The following is an 18,378-nucleotide window of genomic DNA, read 5'->3' as shown; positions in this document are numbered from 1 at the left end:
TGATGTTAAGTGTCTAGAGTAAGTTGATACAGGAAACAAGCTCTGATGTTAAGTGTCTAGAGTAAGTTGATACAGGAAACAAACTCTGATGTTAAGTGTCTAGAGTAAGTTGATACAGGAAACAAGCTCTGATGTTAAGTGTCTAGAGTAAGTTTATACAGGAAACAAACTCTGATGTTAAGTGTCTAGAGTAAGTTGATACACGAAACAAGCTCTGAGGTTAAGTGTCTAGAGTAAGTTGATACACGAAACAAGCTCTGAGGTTAAGTGTCTAGAGTAAGTTGATACAGGAAACAAACTCTGATGTTAAGGAAGTGTCTAGAAGTAAAGTTTATAAAGGAAACAAACTCTGATGTTAAGTGTCTAGAGTAAGTTGATACAGGAAACAAGCTCTGATGTTAAGTGTCTAGAGTAAGTTGATACAGGAAACAAACTCTGATGTTAAGTGTCTAGAGTAAGTTGATACAGGAAACAAGCTCTGATGTTAAGTGTCTAGAGTAAGTTGATACAGGAAACAAGCTCTGATGTTAAGTGTCTAGAGTAAGTTGATACACGAAACAAGCTCTGAGGTTAAGTGTCTAGAGTAAGTTGATACAGGAAACAAGCTCTGATGTTAAGTGTAGAGTAAGTGTCTAGAGTAAGTTGATACAGGAAACAAACTCTGATGTTAAGTGTCTAGAGTAAGTTGATACAGGAAACAAGCTCTGATGTTAAGTGTCTAGAGTAAGTTGATACAGAAACAAGCTCTGAAAGTGTCTAGAGTGTTAATACACAGAAACAAACTCTGATGTTCTAGTCTAGAGTAAGTTGATACAGGAAACAAACTCTGATGTTAAGTGTCTAGAGTAAGTTGATACAGGAAACAAGCTCTGAGTGTCTTAAGTGTCTGAGTTAAGTAAGTTGATACAGGAAACAAGCTCTGATGTTAAGTGTCTAGAGTAAGTTGATACAGGAAACAAGCTCTGAGGTTAAGTGTCTAGAGTAAGTTCTAGAAGTAAGTTGATACAGGAAACAAACTCTGATGTTAAGTGTCTAGAGTAAGTTGATACAGGATAAACAAGCTCTGATGTTAAGTGTCTTAAGTTGATGTCTAGAGTAAGTTGATACAGGAAACAAACTCTGATGTTAAGTGTCTAGAGTAAGTTGATACAGGAAACAAGCTCTGATGTTAAGTGTCTAGAGTAAGTTGATACAGGAAACAAACTCTGATGTTAAGTGTCTAGAGTAAGTTGATACAGGAAACAAACTCTGATGTTAAGTGTCTAGAGAGTAAGTTGATACAGGAAACAAGCTCTGATGTTAAGTGTCTAGAGTAAGTTGATACAGGAAACAAGCTCTGATGTTAAGTGTCTAGAGTAAGTTGATACAGGAAACAAGCTCTGATGTTAAGTGTCTAGAGTAAGTTGATACAGGAAACAAACTCTGATGTTAAGTGTCTAGAGTAAGTTGATACAGGAAACAAACTCTGATGTTAAGTGTCTAGAGTAAGTTGATACAGGAAACAAACTCTGATGTTAAGTGTCTAGAGTAAGTTGATACAGGAAACAAGCTCTGAGGTTAAGTGTCTAGAGTAAGTTGATACAGGAAACAAACTCTGATGTTAAGTGTCTAGAGTAAGTTGATACAGGAAACAAGCTCTGATGTTAAGTGTCTAGAGTAAGTTGATACAGGAAACAAACTCTGATGTTAAGTGTCTAGAGTAAGTTGATACAGGAAACAAGCTCTGATGTTAAGTGTCTAGAGTAAGTTGATACAGGAAACAAGCTCTGATGTTAAGTGTCTAGAGTAAGTTGATACAGGAAACAAACTCTGATGTTAAGTGTCTAGAGTAAGTTGATACAGGAAACAAACTCTGATGTTAAGTGTCTAGAGTAAGTTGATACAGGAAACAAACTCTGATGTTAAGTGTCTAGAGTAAGTTGATACAGGAAACAAACTCTGATGTTAAGTGTCTAGAGTAAGTTGATACAGGAAACAAGCTCTGATGTTAAGTGTCTAGAGTAAGTTGATACAGGAAACAAACTCTGATGTTAAGTGTCTAGAGTAAGTTGATACAGGAAACAAACTCTGATGTTAAGTGTCTAGAGTAAGTTGATACAGGAAACAAACTCTGATGTTAAGTGTCTAGAGTAAGTTGATACAGGAAACAAGCTCTGATGTTAAGTGTCTAGAGTAAGTTGATACAGGAAACAAGCTCTGATGTTAAGTGTCTAGAGTAAGTTGATACAGGAAACAAGCTCTGATGTTAAGTGTCTAGAGTAAGTTGATACAGGAAACAAACTCTGATGTTAAGTGTCTAGAGTAAGTTGATACAGGAAACAAACTCTGATGTTAAGTGTCTAGAGTAAGTTGATACAGGAAACAAGCTCTGATGTTAAGTGTCTAGAGTAAGTTGATACAGGAAACAAAGCTCTGATGTTAAGTGTCTAGAGTAAGTTGATACAGGAAACAAACTCTGATGTTAAGTGTCTAGAGTAAGTTGATACAGGAAACAAGCTCTGATGTTAAGTGTCTAGAGTAAGTTGATACAGGAAACAAACTCTGATGTTAAGTGTCTAGAGTAAGTTGATACAGGAAACAAACTCTGATGTTAAGTGTCTAGAGTAAGTTGATACAGGAAACAAGCTCTGATGTTAAGTGTCTAGAGTAAGTTGATACAGGAAACAAGCTCTGATGTTAAGTGTCTAGAGTAAGTTGATACAGGAAACAAGCTCTGATGTTAAGTGTCTAGAGTAAGTTGATACAGGAAACAAGCTCTGATGTTAAGTGTCTAGAGTAAGTTGATACAGGAAACAAACTCTGATGTTAAGTGTCTAGAGTAAGTTGATACAGGAAACAAACTCTGATGTTAAGTGTCTAGAGTAAGTTGATACAGGAAACAAGCTCTGATGTTAAGTGTCTAGAGTAAGTTGATACAGGAAACAAACTCTGATGTTAAGTGTCTAGAGTAAGTTGATACAGGAAACAAACTCTGATGTTAAGTGTCTAGAGTAAGTTGATACAGGAAACAAGCTCTGATGTTAAGTGTCTAGAGTAAGTTGATACAGGAAACAAACTCTGATGTTAAGTGTCTAGAGTAAGTTGATACAGGAAACAAGCTCTGATGTTAAGTGTCTAGAGTAAGTTGATACAGGAAACAAACTCTGATGTTAAGTGTCTAGAGTAAGTTGATACAGGAAACAAGCTCTGATGTTAAGTGTCTAGAGTAAGTTGATACAGGAAACAAACTCTGATGTTAAGTGTCTAGAGTAAGTTGATACAGGAAACAAGCTCTGAGGTTAAGTGTCTAGAGTAAGTTGATACAGGAAACAAGCTCTGATGTTAAGTGTCTAGAGTAAGTTGATACAGCTCTGATGTTAAAGAGTAAATACTCTGCTCTGTTAAGTGTCTAGAGTAAGTTGATACAGGAAACAAGCTCTGATGTTAAGTGTCTAGAGTAAGTTGATACAGGAAACAAACTCTGATGTTAAGTGTCTAGAGTAAGTTGATACAGGAAACAAGCTCTGATGTTAAGTGTCTAGAGTAAGTTGATACAGGAAACAAGCTCTGATGTTAAGTGTCTAGAGTAAGTTGATACAGGAAACAAACTCTGATGTTAAGTGTCTAGAGTAAGTTGATACAGGAAACAAACTCTGATGTTAAGTGTCTAGAGTAAGTTGATACAGGAAACAAGCTCTGATGTTAAGTGTCTAGAGTAAGTTGATACAGGAAACAAACTCTGATGTTAAGTGTCTAGAGTAAGTTGATACAGGAAACAAGCTCTGATGTTAAGTGTCTAGAGTAAGTTGATACAGGAAACAAACTCTGATGTTAAGTGTCTAGAGTAAGTTGATACAGGAAACAAACTCTGATGTTAAGTGTCTAGAGTAAGTTGATACAGGAAACAAACTCTGATGTTAAGTGTCTAGAGTAAGTTGATACAGGAAACAAACTCTGATGTTAAGTGTCTAGAGTAAGTTGATACAGGAAACAAACTCTGATGTTAAGTGTCTAGAGTAAGTTGATACAGGAAACAAACTCTGATGTTAAGTGTCTAGAGTAAGTTGATACAGGAAACAAGCTCTGATGTTAAGTGTCTAGAGTAAGTTGATACAGGAAACAAGCTCTGAGGTTAAGTGTCTAGAGTAAGTTGATACAGGAAACAAGCTCTGAGGTTAAGTGTCTAGAGTAAGTTGATACAGGAAACAAGCTCTGATGTTAAGTGTCTAGAGTAAGTTGATACAGGAAACAAACTCTGATGTTAAGTGTCTAGAGTAAGTTGATACAGGAAACAAACTCTGATGTTAAGTGTCTAGAGTAAGTTGATACAGGAAACAAGCTCTGATGTTAAGTGTTAAGTGTCTGAGAGTGTAGTAAGTTGATACAGGAAACAAGCTCTGATGTTAAGTGTCTAGAGTAAGTTGATACAGGAAACAAGCTCTGATGTTAAGTGTCTAGAGTAAGTTGATACAGGAAACAAGCTCTGATGTTAAGTGTCTAGAGTAAGTTGATACAGGAAACAAACTCTGATGTTAAGTGTCTAGAGTAAGTTGATACAGGAAACAAACTCTGATGTTAAGTGTCTAGAGTAAGTTGATACAGGAAACAAGCTCTGATGTTAAGTGTCTAGAGTAAGTTGATACAGGAAACAAACTCTGATGTTAAGTGTCTAGAGTAAGTTGATACAGGAAACAAGCTCTGATGTTAAGTGTCTAGAGTAAGTTGATACAGGAAACAAGCTCTGATGTTAAGTGTCTAGAGTAAGTTGATACAGGAAACAAACTCTGATGTTAAGTGTCTAGAGTAAGTTGATACAGGAAACAAACTCTGATGTTAAGTGTCTAGAGTAAGTTGATACAGGAAACAAACTCTGATGTTAAGTGTCTAGAGTAAGTTGATACAGGAAACAAGCTCTGATGTTAAGTGTCTAGAGTAAGTTGATACAGGAAACAAACTCTGATGTTAAGTGTCTAGAGTAAGTTGATACGGGAAACAAGCTCTGATGTTAAGTGTCTAGAGTAAGTTGATACAGGAAACAAGCTCTGATGTTAAGTGTCTAGAGTAAGTTGATACAGGAAACAAACTCTGATGTTAAGTGTCTAGAGTAAGTTGATACAGGAAACAAACTCTGATGTTAAGTGTCTAGAGTAAGTTGATACAGGAAACAAGCTCTGACGTTAAGTGTCTAGAGTAAGTTGATACAGGAAACAAGCTCTGATGTTAAGTGTCTAGAGTAAGTTGATACAGGAAACAAGCTCTGATGTTAAGTGTCTAGAGTAAGTTGATACAGGAAACAAGCTCTGATGTTAAGTGTCTAGAGTAAGTTGATACAGGAAACAAACTCTGATGTTAAGTGTCTAGAGTAAGTTGATACAGGAAACAAACTCTGATGTTAAGTGTCTAGAGTAAGTTGATACAGGAAACAAACTCTGATGTTAAGTGTCTAGAGTAAGTTGATACAGGAAACAAACTCTGATGTTAAGTGTCTAGAGTAAGTTGATACGGGAAACAAGCTCTGATGTTAAGTGTCTAGAGTAAGTTGATACAGGAAACAAACTCTGATGTTAAGTGTCTAGAGTAAGTTGATACAGGAAACAAACTCTGATGTTAAGTGTCTAGAGTAAGTTGATACAGGAAACAAGCTCTGATGTTAAGTGTCTAGAGTAAGTTGATACAGGAAACAAACTCTGATGTTAAGTGTCTAGAGTAAGTTGATACAGGAAACAAACTCTGATGTTAAGTGTCTAGAGTAAGTTGATACAGGAAACAAACTCTGATGTTAAGTGTCTAGAGTAAGTTGATACAGGAAACAAACTCTGATGTTAAGTGTCTAGAGTAAGTTGATACAGGAAACAAGCTCTGATGTTAAGTGTCTAGAGTAAGTTGATACACGAAACAAGCTCTGATGTTAAGTGTCTAGAGTAAGTTGATACAGGAAACAAGCTCTGATGTTAAGTGTCTAGAGTAAGTTGATACAGGAAACAAGCTCTGAGGTTAAGTGTCTAGAGTAAGTTGATACAGGAAACAAACTCTGATGTTAAGTGTCTAGAGTAAGTTGATACAGGAAACAAGCTCTGATGTTAAGTGTCTAGAGTAAGTTGATACAGGAAACAAGCTCTGATGTTAAGTGTCTAGAGTAAGTTGATACAGGAAACAAACTCTGATGTTAAGTGTCTAGAGTAAGTTGATACAGGAAACAAACTCTGATGTTAAGTGTCTAGAGTAAGTTGATACAGGAAACAAACTCTGATGTTAAGTGTCTAGAGTAAGTTGATACAGGAAACAAACTCTGATGTTAAGTGTCTAGAGTAAGTTGATACAGGAAACAAACTCTGATGTTAAGTGTCTAGAGTAAGTTGATACAGGAAACAAGCTCTGTTAAGTGTCTAGAGTAAGTTGATACAGGAAACAAGCTCTGAGTTAAGTGTCTAGAGTAAGTTGATACAGGAAACAAGCTCTGATGTTAAGTGTCTAGAGTAAGTTGATACAGGAAACAAACTCTGATGTTAAGTGTCTAGAGTAAGTTGATACAGGAAACAAGCTCTGATGTTAAGTGTCTAGAGTAAGTTGATACAGGAAACAAACTCTGATGTTAAGTGTCTAGAGTAAGTTGATACAGGAAACAAGCTCTGATGTTAAGTGTCTAGAGTAAGTTGATACAGGAAACAAGCTCTGATGTTAAGTGTCTAGAGTAAGTTGATACAGGAAACAAACTCTGATGTTAAGTGTCTAGAGTAAGTTGATACAGGAAACAAACTCTGATGTTAAGTGTCTAGAGTAAGTTGATACAGGAAACAAACTCTGATGTTAAGTGTCTAGAGTAAGTTGATACAGGAAACAAACTCTGATGTTAAGTGTCTAGAGTAAGTTGATACAGGAAACAAGCTCTGATGTTAAGTGTCTAGAGTAAGTTGATACAGGAAACAAACTCTGATGTTAAGTGTCTAGAGTAAGTTGATACAGGAAACAAGCTCTGATGTTAAGTGTCTAGAGTAAGTTGATACAGGAAACAAACTCTGATGTTAAGTGTCTAGAGTAAGTTGATACAGGAAACAAACTCTGATGTTAAGTGTCTAGAGTAAGTTGATACAGGAAACAAGCTCTGAGGTTAAGTGTCTAGAGTAAGTTGATACAAGAAACAAACTCTGATGTTAAGTGTCTAGAGTAAGTTGATAAAGGAAACAAACTCTGATGTTAAGTGTCTAGAGTAAGTTGATACAGGAAACAAGCTCTGATGTTAAGTGTCTAGAGTAAGTTGATACAGGAAACAAGCTCTGATGTTAAGTGTCTAGAGTAAGTTGATACAGGAAACAAGCTCTGATGTTAAGTGTCTAGAGTAAGTTGATACAGGAAACAAGCTCTGATGTTAAGTGTCTAGAGTAAGTTGATACAGGAAACAAACTCTGATGTTAAGTGTCTAGAGTAAGTTGATACAGGAAACAAGCTCTGATGTTAAGTGTCTAGAGTAAGTTGATACAGGAAACAAGCTCTGTTAAGTGTCTAGAGTAAGTTGATACAGGAAACAAACTCTGATGTTAAGTGTCTAGAGTAAGTTGATACAGGAAACAAACTCTGATGTTAAGTGTCTAGAGTAAGTTGATACAGGAAACAAACTCTGATGTTAAGTGTCTAGAGTAAGTTGATACAGGAAACAAACTCTGATGTTAAGTGTCTAGAGTAAGTTGATACAGGAAACAAGCTCTGAGGTTAAGTGTCTAGAGTAAGTTGATACAGGAAACAAGCTCTGATGTTAAGTGTCTAGAGTAAGTTGATACAGGAAACAAGCTCTGAGGTTAAGTGTCTAGAGTAAGTTGATACAGGAAACAAGCTCTGATGTTAAGTGTCTAGAGTAAGTTGATACAGGAAACAAACTCTGATGTTAAGTGTCTAGAGTAAGTTGATACAGGAAACAAGCTCTGATGTTAAGTGTCTAGAGTAAGTTGATACAGGAAACAAGCTCTGATGTTAAGTGTCTAGAGTAAGTTGATACAGGAAACAAACTCTGATGTTAAGTGTCTAGAGTAAGTTGATACAGGAAACAAACTCTGAAGTGTCTAGAGTAAGTTGATACAGGAAACAAGCTCTGATGTTAAGTGTCTAGAGTAAGTTGATACAGGAAACAAGCTCTGATGTTAAGTGTCTAGAGTAAGTTGATACAGGAAACAAGCTCTGATGTTAAGTGTCTAGAGTAAGTTGATACAGGAAACAAGCTCTGATGTTAAGTGTCTAGAGTAAGTTGATACAGGAAACAAGCTCTGATGTTAAGTGTCTAGAGTAAGTTGATACAGGAAACAAGCTCTGATGTTAAGTGTCTAGAGTAAGTTGATACAGGAAACAAGCTCTGATGTTAAGTGTCTAGAGTAAGTTGATACAGGAAACAAACTCTGATGTTAAGTGTCTAGAGTAAGTTGATACAGGAAACAAACTCTGATGTTAAGTGTCTAGAGTAAGTTGATACAGGAAACAAACTCTGATGTTAAGTGTCTAGAGTAAGTTGATACAGGAAACAAACTCTGATGTTAAGTGTCTAGAGTAAGTTGATACAGGAAACAAACTCTGATGTTAAGTGTCTAGAGTAAGTTGATACAGGAAACAAACTCTGATGTTAAGTGTCTAGAGTAAGTTGATACAGGAAACAAACTCTGATGTTAAGTGTCTAGAGTAAGTTGATACAGGAAACAAGCTCTGATGTTAAGTGTCTAGAGTAAGTTGATACAGGAAACAAGCTCTGATGTTAAGTGTCTAGAGTAAGTTGATACAGGAAACAAGCTCTGATGTTAAGTGTCTAGAGTAAGTTCATACAGGAAACAAGCTCTGATGTTAAGTGTCTAGAGTAAGTTGATACAGGAAACAAACTCTGATGTTAAGTGTCTAGAGTAAGTTGATACAGGAAACAAGCTCTGATGTTAAGTGTCTAGAGTAAGTTGATACAGGAAACAAACTCTGATGTTAAGTGTCTAGAGTAAGTTGATACAGGAAACAAACTCTGATGTTAAGTGTCTAGAGTAAGTTGATACAGGAAACAAGCTCTGATGTTAAGTGTCTAGAGTAAGTTGATACAGGAAACAAGCTCTGATGTTAAGTGTCTAGAGTAAGTTGATACAGGAAACAAACTCTGATGTTAAGTGTGTCTAGAGTAAGTAAGTTGATACAGGAAACAAACTCTGATGTTAAGTGTCTAGAGTAAGTTGATACAGGAAACAAGCTCTGATGTTAAGTGTCTAGAGTAAGTTGATAAGAAACAAACTCTGATGTTAAGTGTCTAGAGTAAGTTGATACAGGAAACAAACTCTGATGTTAAGTGTCTAGAGTAAGTTGATACAGGAAACAAACTCTGATGTTAAGTGTCTAGAGTAAGTTGATACAGGAAACAAACTCTGATGTTAAGTGTCTAGAGTAAGTTGATACAGGAAACAAACTCTGATGTTAAGTGTCTAGAGTAAGTTGATACAGGAAACAAGCTCTGATGTTAAGTGTCTAGAGTAAGTTGATACAGGAAACAAGCTCTGATGTTAAGTGTCTAGAGTAAGTTGATACAGGAAACAAGCTCTGATGTTAAGTGTCTAGAGTAAGTTGATACAGGAAACAAGCTCTGATGTTAAGTGTCTAGAGTAAGTTGATACAGGAAACAAACTCTGATGTTAAGTGTCTAGAGTAAGTTGATACAGGAAACAAACTCTGATGTTAAGTGTCTAGAGTAAGTTGATACAGGAAACAAACTCTGATGTTAAGTGTCTAGAGTAAGTTGATACAGGAAACAAGCTCTGATGTTAAGTGTCTAGAGTAAGTTGATACAGGAAACAAACTCTGATGTTAAGTGTCTAGAGTGTCTAGAGATACAGGAAACAAGCTCTGATGTTAAGTGTCTAGAGTAAGTTGATACAGGAAACAAGCTCTGATGTTAAGTGTCTAGAGTAAGTTGATACAGGAAACAAGCTCTGATGTTAAGTGTCTAGAGTAAGTTGATACAGGAAACAAGCTCTGATGTTAAGTGTCTAGAGTAAGTTGATACAGGAAACAAACTCTGATGTTAAGTGTCTAGAGTAAGTTGATACAAGAAACAAGCTCTGATAAGTGTCTAGAGTAAGTTGACAAAGCTCTGATGTTAAGTGTCTAGAGTAAGTTGATACAGGAAACAAACTCTGATGTTAAGTGTCTAGAGTAAGTTGATACAGGAAACAAACTCTGATGTTAAGTGTCTAGAGTAAGTTGATACAGGAAACAAACTCTGATGTTAAGTGTCTAGAGTAAGTTGATACAGGAAACAAACTCTGATGTTAAGTGTCTAGAGTAAGTTGATACAGGAAACAAGCTCTGATGTTAAGTGTCTAGAGTAAGTTGATACAGGAAACAAGCTCTGATGTTAAGTGTCTAGAGTAAGTTGATACAGGAAACAAGCTCTGATGTTAAGTGTCTAGAGTAAGTTGATACAGGAAACAAGCTCTGATGTTAAGTGTCTAGAGTAAGTTGATACAGGAAACAAACTCTGATGTTAAGTGTCTAGAGTAAGTTGATACAGGAAACAAACTCTGATGTTAAGTGTCTAGAGTAAGTTGATACAGGAAACAAACTCTGATGTTAAGTGTCTAGAGTAAGTTGATACAGGAAACAAGCTCTGATGTTAAGTGTCTAGAGTAAGTTGATACAGGAAACAAGCTCTGATGTTAAGTGTCTAGAGTAAGTTGATACAGGAAACAAGCTCTGATGTTAAGTGTCTAGAGTAAGTTGATACAGGAAACAAACTCTGATGTTAAGTGTCTAGAGTAAGTTGATACAGGAAACAAGCTCTGATGTTAAGTGTCTAGAGTAAGTTGATACAGGAAACAAACTCTGATGTAAAGTGTCTAGAGTAAGTTGATACAGGAAACAAACTCTGATGTTAAGTGTCTAGAGTAAGTTGATACAGGAAACAAACTCTGATGTTAAGTGTCTAGAGTAAGTTGATACAGGAAACAAACTCTGATGTTAAGTGTCTAGAGTAAGTTGATACAGGAAACAAACTCTGATGTTAAGTGTCTAGAGTAAGTTGATACAGGAAACAAACTCTGATGTTAAGTGTCTAGAGTAAGTTGATACAGGAAACAAACTCTGATGTTAAGTGTCTAGAGTAAGTTGATAGAAACAAGTTAAGTGTCTAGAGTAAGTTGATACAGGAAACAAGCTCTGATGTTAAGTGTCTAGAGTAAGTTGATACAGGAAACAAGCTCTGATGTTAAGTGTCTAGAGTAAGTTGATACAGGAAACAAGCTCTGATGTTAAGTGTCTAGAGTAAGTTGATACAGGAAACAAACTCTGATGTTAAGTGTCTAGAGTAAGTTGATACAGGAAACAAACTCTGATGTTAAGTGTCTAGAGTAAGTTGATACAGGAAACAAACTCTGATGTTAAGTGTCTAGAGTAAGTTGATACAGGAAACAAACTCTGATGTTAAGTGTCTAGAGTAAGTTGATACAGGAAACAAACTCTGTTAAGTGTCTAGAGTAAGTTGATACAGGAAACAAACTCTGATGTTAAGTGTCTAGAGTAAGTTATAGGAAACAAACTCTGATGTTAAGTGTCTAGAGTAAGTTGATACAGGAAACAAACTCTGATGTTATGTGTCTAGAGTAAGTTGATACAGGAAACAAACTCTGATGTTAAGTGTCTAGAGTAAGTTGATACAGGAAACAAGCTCTGATGTTAAGTGTCTAGAGTAAGTGTCTAGAGTAAGTTGATACAGGAAACAAACTCTGATGTTAAGTGTCTAGAGTAAGTTGATACAGGAAACAAGCTCTGATGTTAAGTGTCTAGAGTAAGTTGATACAGGAAACAAGCTCTGATGTTAAGTGTCTAGAGTAAGTTGATACAGGAAACAAGCTCTGATGTTAAGTGTCTAGAGTAAGTTGATACAGGAAACAAGCTCTGATGTTAAGTGTCTAGAGTAAGTTGATACAGGAAACAAGCTCTGATGTTAAGTGTCTAGAGTAAGTTGATACAGGAAACAAACTCTGATGTTAAGTGTCTAGAGTAAGTTGATACAGGAAACAAACTCTGATGTTAAGTGTCTAGAGTAAGTTGATACAGGAAACAAGCTCTGATGTTAAGTGTCCAGAGTAAGTTGATACAGGAAACAAGCTCTGATGTTAAGTGTCTAGAGTAAGTTGATACAGGAAACAAGCTCTGAGGTTAAGTGTCTAGAGTAAGTTGATACAGGAAACAAGCTCTGAGGTTAAGTGTCTAGAGTAAGTTGATACAGGAAACAAACTCTGATGTTAAGTGTCTAGAGTAAGTTGATACAGGAAACAAGCTCTGATGTTAAGTGTCTAGAGTAAGTTGATACAGGAAACAAGCTCTGATGTTAAGTGTCTAGAGTAAGTTGATACAGGAAACAAACTCTGATGTTAAGTGTCTAGAGTAAGTTGATACAGGAAACAAGCTCTGATGTTAAGTGTCTAGAGTAAGTTGATACAGGAAACAAACTCTGATGTTAAGTGTCTAGAGTAAGTTGATACAGGAAACAAACTCTGATGTTATGTGTCTAGAGTAAGTTGATACAGGAAACAAACTCTGATGTTAAGTGTCTAGAGTAAGTTGATACAGGAAACAAACTCTGATGTTAAGTGTCTAGAGTAAGTTGATACAGGAAACAAACTCTGATGTTAAGTGTCTAGAGTAAGTTCATACAGGAAACAAGCTCTGAGGTTAAGTGTCTAGAGTAAGTTGATACAGAAAAAAGCTCTGATGTTAAGTGTATAGAGTAAGTTCATACAGGAAACAAGCTCTGAGGTTAAGTGTCTAGAGTAAGTTGATACAGGAAACAAGCTCTGATGTTAAGTGTCTAGAGTAAGTTGATACAGAAACAAACTCTGATGTTAAGTGTCTAGAGTAAGTTGATACAGGAAACAAACTCTGATGTTAAGTGTCTAGAGTAAGTTGATACAGGAAACAAACTCTGATGTTAAGTGTCTAGAGTAAGTTGATACAGGAAACAAACTCTGATGTTAAGTGTCTAGAGTAAATTGATACAGGAAACAAGCTCTGATGTTAAGTGTCTAGAGTAAGTTGATACAGGAAACAAGCTCTGATGTTAAGTGTCTAGAGTAAGTTGATACAGGAAACAAGCTCTGATGTTAAGTGTCTAGAGTAAGTTGATACAGGAAACAAGCTCTGATGTTAAGTGTCTAGAGTAAGTTGATACAGGAAACAAACTCTGATGTTAAGTGTCTAGAGTAAGTTGATACAGGAAACAAACTCTGATGTTAAGTGTCTAGAGTAAGTTGATACAGGAAACAAGCTCTGATGTTAAGTGTCTAGAGTAAGTTGATACAGGAAACAAACTCTGATGTTAAGTGTCTAGAGTAAGTTGATACAGGAAACAAACTCTGATGTTAAGTGTCTAGAGTAAGTTGATACAGGAAACAAACTCTGATGTTAAGTGTCTAGAGTAAGTTGATACAGGAAACAAACTCTGATGTTAAGTGTCTAGAGTAAGTTGATACAGGAAACAAGCTCTGATGTTAAGTGTCTAGAGTAAGTTGATACAGGAAACAAGCTCTGATGTTAAGTGTCTAGAGTAAGTTGATACAGGAAACAAGCTCTGATGTTAAGTGTCTAGAGTAAGTTGATACAGGAAACAAGCTCTGATGTTAAGTGTCTAGAGTAAGTTGATACAGGAAACAAACTCTGATGTTAAGTGTCTAGAGTAAGTTGATACAGGAAACAAGCTCTGAGGTTAAGTGTCTAGAGTAAGTTGATACACGAAACAAACTCTGATGTTAAGTGTCTAGAGTAAGATAAGTTGATGTTAAGTGTCTAGAGTAAGTTGATACAGGAAACAATCTCTGATGTTAAGTGTCTAGAGTAAGTTGATACAGGAAACAAACTCTGATGTTAAGTGTCTAGAGTAAGTTGATACAGGAAACAAGCTCTGAGGTTAAGTGTCTAGAATAAGTTGATACAGAAAACAAGCTCTGATGTTAAGTGTCTAGAGTAAGTTGATACAGGAAACAAGCTCTGATGTTAAGTGTCTAGAGTAAGTTGATACAGGAAACAAGCTCTGATGTTAAGTGTCTAGAGTAAGTTGATACAGGAAACAAGCTCTGATGTTAAGTGTCTAGAGTAAGTTGATACAGGAAACAAGCTCTGATGTTAAGTGTCTAGAGTAAGTTGATACAGGAAACAAACTCTGATGTTAAGTGTCTAGAGTAAGTTGATACAGGAAACAAGCTCTGATGTTAAGTGTCTAGAGTAAGTTGATACAGGAAACAAGCTCTGATGTTAAGTGTCTAGAGTAAGTTGATACAGGAAACAAACTCTGATGTTAAGTGTCTAGAGTAAGTTGATACAGGAAACAAGCTCTGATGTTAAGTGTCTAGAGTAAGTTGATACAGGAAACAAGCTCTGATGTTAAGTGTCTAGAGTAAGTTGATACAGGAAACAAACTCTGATGTTAAGTGTCTAGAGTAAGTTGATACAGGAAACAAACTCTGATGTTAAGTGTCTAGAGTAAGTTGATACAGGAAACAAACTCTGATGTTAAGTGTCTAGAGTAAGTTGATACAGGAAACAAACTCTGATGTTAAGTGTCTAGAGTAAGTTGATACAGGAAACAAACTCTGATGTTAAGTGTCTAGAGTAAGTTGATACAGGAAACAAGCTCTGATGTTAAGTGTCTAGAGTAAGTTGATACAGGAAACAAACTCTGATGTTAAGTGTCTAGAGTAAGTTGATACAGGAAACAAACTCTGATGTTAAGTGTCTAGAGTAAGTTGATACAGGAAACAAGCTCTGATGTTAAGTGTCTAGAGTAAGTTGATACAGGAAACAAGCTCTGATGTTAAGTGTCTAGAGTAAGTTGATACAGGAAACAAACTCTGATGTTAAGTGTCTAGAGTAAGTTGATACAGGAAACAAGCTCTGATGTTAAGTGTCTAGAGTAAGTTGATACAGGAAACAAACTCTGATGTTAAGTGTCTAGAGTAAGTTGATACAGGAAACAAACTCTGATGTTAAGTGTCTAGAGTAAGTTGATACAGGAAACAAACTCTGATGTTAAGTGTCTAGAGTAAGTTGATACAGGAAACAAACTCTGATGTTAAGTGTCTAGAGTAAGTTGATACAGGAAACAAGCTCTGATGTTAAGTGTCTAGAGTAAGTTGATACAGGAAACAAGCTCTGATGTTAAGTGTCTAGAGTAAGTTGATACAGGAAACAAGCTCTGATGTTAAGTGTCTAGAGTAAGTTGATACAGGAAACAAGCTCTGATGTTAAGTGTCTAGAGTAAGTTGATACAGGAAACAAGCTCTGATGTTAAGTGTCTAGAGTAAGTTGATACAGGAAACAAGTGTTAAGTGTCTAGAGTAAGTTGATACAGGAAACAAGCTCTGATGTTAAGTGTCTAGAGTAAGTTGATACAGGAAACAAGCTCTGATGTTAAGTGTCTAGAGTAAGTTGATACAGGAAACAAACTCTGATGTTAAGTGTCTAGAGTAAGTTGATACAGGAAACAAGCTCTGATGTTAAGTGTCTAGAGTAAGTTGATACAGGAAACAAGCTCTGATGTTAAGTGTCTAGAGTAAGTTGATACAGGAAACAAGCTCTGATGTTAAGTGTCTAGAGTAAGTTGATACAGGAAACAAAGCTCTGATGTTAAGTGTCTAGAGTAAGTTGATACAGGAAACAAACTCTGATGTTAAGTGTCTAGAGTAAGTTGATACAGGAAACAAACTCTGATGTTAAGTGTCTAGAGTAAGTTGATACAGGAAACAAACTCTGATGTTAAGTGTCTAGAGTAAGTTGATACAGGAAACAAACTCTGATGTTAAGTGTCTAGAGTAAGTTGATACAGGAAACAAGCTCTGATGTTAAGTGTCTAGAGTAAGTTGATACAGGAAACAAGCTCTGATGTTAAGTGTCTAGAGTAAGTTGATACAGGAAACAAGCTCTGATGTTAAGTGTCTAGAGTAAGTTGATACAGGAAACAAGCTCTGATGTTAAGTGTCTAGAGTAAGTTGATACAGGAAACAAGCTCTGATGTTAAGTGTCTAGAGTAAGTTGATACAGGAAACAAGCTCTGATGTTAAGTGTCTAGAGTAAGTTGATACAGGAAACAAACTCTGATGTTAAGTGTCTAGAGTAAGTTGATACAGGAAACAAGCTCTGATGTTAAGTGTCTAGAGTAAGTTGATACAGGAAACAAGCTCTGATGTTAAGTGTCTAGAGTAAGTTGATACAGGAAACAAGCTCTGATGTTAAGTGTCTAGAGTAAGTTGATACGGGAAACAAGCTCTGATGTTAAGTGTCTAGAGTAAGTTGATACAGGAAACAAACTCTGATGTTAAGTGTCTAGAGTAAGTTGATACAGGAAACAAACTCTGATGTTAAGTGTCTAGAGTAAGTTGATACAGGAAACAAACTCTGATGTTAAGTGTCTAGAGTAAGTTGATACAGGAAACAAGCTCTGATGTTAAGTGTCTAGAGTAAGTTGATACAGGAAACAAGCTCTGATGTTAAGTGTCTAGAGTAAGTTGATACAGGAAACAAGCTCTGATGTTAAGTGTCTAGAGTAAGTTGATACAGGAAACAAGCTCTGATGTTAAGTGTCTAGAGTAAGTTGATACAGGAAACAAACTCTGATGTTAAGTGTCTAGAGTAAGTTGATACAGGAAACAAACTCTGATGTTAAGTGTCTAGAGTAAGTTGATACAGGAAACAAGCTCTGATGTTAAGTGTCTAGAGTAAGTTGATACAGGAAACAAACTCTGATGTTAAGTGTCTAGAGTAAGTTGATACAGGAAACAAGCTCTGATGTTAAGTGTCTAGAGTAAGTTGATACAGGAAACAAGCTCTGATGTTAAGTGTCTAGAGTAAGTTGATACAGGAAACAAGCTCTGATGTTAAGTGTCTAGAGTAAGTTGATACAGGAAACAAACTCTGATGTTAAGTGTCTAGAGTAAGTTGATACAGGAAACAAGCTCTGATGTTAAGTGTCTAGAGTAAGTTGATACAGGAAACAAACTCTGATGTTAAGTGTCTAGAGTAAGTTGATACAGGAAACAAACTCTGATGTTAAGTGTCTAGAGTAAGTTGATACAGGAAACAAGCTCTGATGTTAAGTGTCTAGAGTAAGTTGATACAGGAAACAAGCTCTGATGTTAAGTGTCTAGAGTAAGTTGATACAGGAAACAAGCTCTGATGTTAAGTGTCTAGAGTAAGTTGATACAGGAAACAAGCTCTGATGTTAAGTGTCTAGAGTAAGTTGATACAGGAAACAAGCTCTGATGTTAAGTGTCTAGAGTAAGTTGATACAGGAAACAAACTCTGATGTTAAGTGTCTAGAGTAAGTTGATACAGGAAACAAACTCTGATGTTAAGTGTCTAGAGTAAGTTGATACAGGAAACAAACTCTGATGTTAAGTGTCTAGAGTAAGTTGATACAGGAAACAAACTCTGATGTTAAGTGTCTAGAGTAAGTTGATACAGGAAACAAACTCTGATGTTAAGTGTCTAGAGTAAGTTGATACAGGAAACAAACTCTGATGTTAAGTGTCTAGAGTAAGTTGATACAGGAAACAAACTCTGATGTTAAGTGTCTAGAGTAAGTTGATACAGGAAACAAACTCTGATGTTAAGTGTCTAGAGTAAGTTGATACAGGAAACAAACTCTGATGTTAAGTGTCTAGAGTAAGTTGATACAGGAAACAAGCTCTGATGTTAAGTGTCTAGAGTAAGTTGATACAGGAAACAAGCTCTGATGTTAAGTGTCTAGAGTAAGTTGATACAGGAAACAAGCTCTGATGTTAAGTGTCTAGAGTAAGTTGATACAGGAAACAAGCTCTGATGTTAAGTGTCTAGAGTAAGTTGATACAGGAAACAAGCTCTGATGTTAAGTGTCTAGAGTAAGTTGATACAGGAAACAAGCTCTGAGGTTAAGTGTCTAGAGTAAGTTGATACAGGAAACAAGCTCTGATGTTAAGTGTCTAGAGTAAGTTGATACACGAAACAAGCTCTGATGTTAAGTGTCTAGAGTAAGTTGATACAGGAAACAAGCTCTGATGTTAAGTGTCTAGAGTAAGTTGATACAGGAAACAAACTCTGATGTTAAGTGTCTAGAGTAAGTTGATACAGGAAACAAGCTCTGACGTTAAGTGTCTAGAGTAAGTTGATACAGGAAACAAACTCTGATGTTAAGTGTCTAGAGTAAATTGATACAGGAAACAAGCTCTGATGTTAAGTGTCTAGAGTAAGTTGATACAGGAAACAAGCTCTGATGTTAAGTGTCTAGAGTAAGTTGATACAGGAAACAAACTGTGAGTGTCTAGAGTAAGTTGATACAGGAAACAAACTCTGATGTTAAGTGTCTAGAGTAAGTTGATACAGGAAACAAACTCTGATGTTAAGTGTCTAGAGTAAGTTGATACA

Source organism: Tachypleus tridentatus, chromosome 1, assembly GCF_004210375.1.
Source record: "Tachypleus tridentatus isolate NWPU-2018 chromosome 1, ASM421037v1, whole genome shotgun sequence".
NCBI lineage: Eukaryota > Metazoa > Arthropoda > Merostomata > Xiphosura > Limulidae > Tachypleus > Tachypleus tridentatus.
Note: the sequence above shows the minus strand (reverse complement) of the source record.